This window comes from Misgurnus anguillicaudatus, chromosome 4 (genome assembly GCF_027580225.2).
Source record: "Misgurnus anguillicaudatus chromosome 4, ASM2758022v2, whole genome shotgun sequence".
NCBI classification, from domain to species: domain Eukaryota; kingdom Metazoa; phylum Chordata; class Actinopteri; order Cypriniformes; family Cobitidae; genus Misgurnus; species Misgurnus anguillicaudatus.
This window is the reverse complement of record NC_073340.2, coordinates 7,705,818-7,709,960: the sequence shown is the minus strand read 5'-3', so window position 1 is coordinate 7,709,960 and position 4,143 is coordinate 7,705,818. Positions and strand designations below refer to the sequence as shown.

The 4,143-nt window shown below is 36.3% G+C and overlaps 1 long non-coding RNA gene across 1 annotated transcript; it reads right to left on the bottom strand.

The window, feature by feature from the left end:
• Window positions 1-1,082: 1,082 nt before the first annotated feature.
• On the bottom strand, window positions 1,083-3,219 carry LOC141363688 (uncharacterized). Its single transcript, XR_012369204.1, has 2 exons — window positions 2,839-3,219; window positions 1,083-1,218 (listed from the first exon to the last, which is right to left on the bottom strand). It is a non-coding gene; the product is annotated as an uncharacterized lncRNA (long non-coding RNA).
• Window positions 3,220-4,143: the final 924 nt, after the last annotated feature.

Sequence of the window (4,143 nt, the reverse complement as noted above, 5' to 3'; positions counted from 1 at the left end):
TAGATGAGGTTGGCTTCTTTGGCTTGGGATTGGCAGGATTGGTGCGAGCATTCAGCACAGTATCGACTGAATCGTCTTCGCTAAAATCCACAATATGCAGACTGGTATCTGCCCTCGGGATGACAAACTGAGGAATACTGACGGAAGAAGTGCCAGTGAAATGCTGGGGGGCAGACGATACATCCTCAGGCTTTGTAGTATTCAGCAGATCATAGTCTGCCTTTGCCACGGGATGGACAATATCATCATCAGCCTTCATCCCGGAACTGGTCTTCATCTCTGATTTGACCAGATCATCACTGGCCTTCCCCGGATTCAGCTCTGGGGAGGGTACGAAAGATTCCACTTTGTTCCTACCGAAGCAGTGAACAAAAGGGCTCTTGATCTTCTTCCCCATTGTACGGAAAAATTTTGCAATTCTTCTTTTAATGGATTTTGCTGTTTTTTTCCCTAAAAACAAACAAACAAACAAACAATGATTCATTGTTCATTCAAAAGCTCTCTCTCATCCTCTCTAGACGAGTTTAGCATGAAAGCACGTTATATTGCAGATATCTTTATCTAAACTCCTGCAAAGGGCGAATCATTTAAAGAGATAGTTCACCCAAAAATGAAAATTCTGTCATCATTTTCTCGCTGTTGTTACAAACATGTCTAAATGTCTTTGTTTTGATGAACATGAAGAAAGATATTTTGAGAAATGTGTGTAACCAAACCGTTCATGAGCCCCATTCACTTCTATAGTGTTCTTTTCTCCTATTATGGAAGTGAATGGGGCTCATCATTGTTTTTCCTACAATGGAAGTCAATGGTTACTGTAATGAGCTGTGTGCTTACCATCATTTCTCAAAATATCTTCTTTTGTGTTGGTCAGAAAAAAATACATTTATACAGGTTTAGAACAACATGAGGATGAGAAAATTATTCTATGAACTATCCCTTTAATGGTTTAATATCACCCAATTTTACTTGATAACCATTTAATGAAGGTCAATAAGGTTTTAATCACATTTGCAGGTGCCTAAAAATCCACACAATTACTGTGCGTGTGCGTTAAAGTTACACAGTCCACTTCAATCTCACCTGATGAGATGTTTTCAGCGTTCTCGTCTCCTCCTTCTTCTTCAAAACAAAAACTGTTTATGGCTTCTGAGGAGGGTCCAGGATGCTGAACAATCTCAGAAGACAACACACCATTTGGAAGAACAAAATCCATTGCTGTAAAAATAAATTATGGGTAAATTAGTGCTGTAACGATAAATGGCTTATTATGACAGCAGTAAATTGTTCAAAAATCATTTGTAAAATTGTAAAAATCATTACAAAACAGATGAACAACACGTGCTGCTGTTGGCTGCACTTACAACCTTGGCAAAGATTAATCTGTGTCTTAAAAACAAGTGCTACCTTTTTTTTTTTTTAATTACACAAATGCAAGAATTATACAAATGTTTATACATAAATATACAACTCGCAACAAGTGGAAAACAAATAAACGTACATAAAAATGTAAAATAAAAATGTTCATGCCATTGGCAAGTTACAACAATTTAAAGTAACAAAATGCTTCATAGGTCTTTCTTGCTTTTTGTTCTTGATTTTGTCTAATGTTTAATTTCTTTTTTGGCTTAGCTTTTATCCATTTTTTCACATGAATGTGATATTTTCCGAATAAAATAAAAAGTTGTATAAGGAAGCACATCGTACTTTTGGAATCAACAATGTCTTGTACAAAAAATTATCCACCTTATTTCTAACGCAGAAGTTAAGTGATGTGACGCATTTCCCATTTTTTGTGCGAGACTTCTTTTTCAATTTCTTTCTCATTAAACACATTATTAATGGCTGGGAAACGATTAATCGCATACACAATAAAAGTGATTTTTGGCATAATATGTGTGTGTGTGCTGTGTGTAATTATCATGTATACACACATTCATGAATGTATAGAAACATATAATATATGTAATATAATATATATATAATATATGTATTTATTATAAACAATATACATTTCTAGTTTAAACAATGTTGGGGGGGTTTCCCGGACAAGGATTAGCTTAAGCCAGGACTAGGCCTTTAAATAGGAAATATTACAAGTTTTAACAAACATGCCCTACTAAAATCATCCCTGGTATGCATTTTGAGGCAAAACAAAGGGCACTGATGTATTTTAAGATATGTCAGTGCAAGTTGTTTTCAGTTTGGGCAGCTCTTACATTTATTTTAGTCTAGAACTAGTCTAATCCCTGTCTGGGAAACCACCCCGTTATGTCATTCATGCTTAAATTCATTTACTTTTACTTTTAAAACTGCATGAATGAAGACTGGACGATCTCAGAAGTCAACAACAGCGTTTGGAAGAAAAAAAATCTACACACAGACGAGACAAGTGTTTCCGCTACACACAACTTGTAACGTTACACAATAAAGATGCGAACTGAGCTGCAAACGTATTTTTAGAAAATCCACTTTAAATCAAATAAAGATAATCCATAGGATATAAGTATAAGGAAAAGCCAACGACAGCATGAAAATTATAAAATACACGTATATATTCTACGTTTTAAAAATGATTATGTACTGCCGCCAAAGCTGGAAAAATCCCAGAGGAAACACCGCAGACCTAATTTAAGACGTGCGCGCTGCTCCTGTCAGCAACTCTAACGTTCCACCTTAAAATATGTGCTTTGCAATTAGCTTTTAAATACACATCCATGTACCACATCTTTGGATTATTATCAACCGTTATCATTATCATTATTATTAATAAAACATGTCCTGTACGGTGTAGCCTATATAATATGCATAAAGTTACATCGTCCACTTCAGACTCACCTGCTATGTTGTTTTCAGCAGCTACAACACTCTCCTCTTCTCCTTCTGTTTGTAACCAAACGCTGCTTATGTCGTCTGATAAGGATAACGGTCCAGGGTACTGAACAGACGTTTCAGCGTTCGGAACAATTACCACATCGGCGTGTCCTCCTAAAAAGCCCACAGCGGACAGTAGTAGTTCACCGGAAAGGTAGTTGGGGGTAAATCCACTTTTCCAGCTTCTTCTACATCGATGCACCTGGCGAACAACGATGAAGTCGAGATGCTGACAGTGGTGATAGGGAGGGGGAAATCCACCTTTTCAACACCTCCACCAAAGTCTGTAGAAGACGGTGATGAAGACACGATCAAGTGGATTGTAGACACACTGTGAAAACTCGGTCTAAACGGAATAAACAGAATAAACTGAATGAACTGAATAAACTTTCTGTCCTCGAACAATGTATCTGTAGAGTTTTGAGTTTTTCGCTTTGTTAAGCGCAACCGCTAATTAATCCGTCCTGTGTCGTTCAGATCAACCAAAGGAATGAGCGCTCGCGGAGAGTCTTCGGTTTATATAGCCATGACGTCAGTGTACAACTCCGTTTCCATGGAGACGGTCTGCAGCCTCGCCATATAGGGGATTTCCCCTTACACCCAGTAGCGGCTGGTCACTAGGGGGCGCTGGGACGCCGCACCCTTAAGCTGGCCATAGAGGAAACCTAAGGAAGGTGTTTTGGACTTTTTAAAATTAATTAATTAAATTATAAAATAATTAATTAAATTATAAAATAAAAAATAAAATCGCAAAATATGTCCCAAATTTGAAAATGAAATGCTAAAATAAAAATTTAAACATTATATTAAATTATTTCATTTTCATTTTTAACGTGATGAAGCATCATTCCGGCCAAATTGAAAAATTAAATTAAATTGATTATTTGACAGTTCATTTTCAATATAACCTTGAGACAAGACTGACAATATTAAAATTAAAAGGCAAGCTTGAAAAGGAATCTGTAAATACATTTTTTAAAAGGCTTTTTATTCATGCCCAAGCAATAATAGGGACAAAATTAAAATGTAAAGTTCAGTTTTAATTTTATGTTCTGTTTTTCTTTTTCATTTTCGTTTTAATTTTCGTGTTCATTTTTATTTTCAACTTGTATGCAAATTCAATGTTAATAAGTGGGCGGGGCTTACTTGCTTAAAAAAAGGGGATTGGCTGAAGCAGTGTTGCCAACTCAGTGACTGTGTTCCTTGCCAACTAAGCAACCTTATAGGTCCTGTCCGGGTGTGCCTCATAAGCATTGTTGAACTACTTCA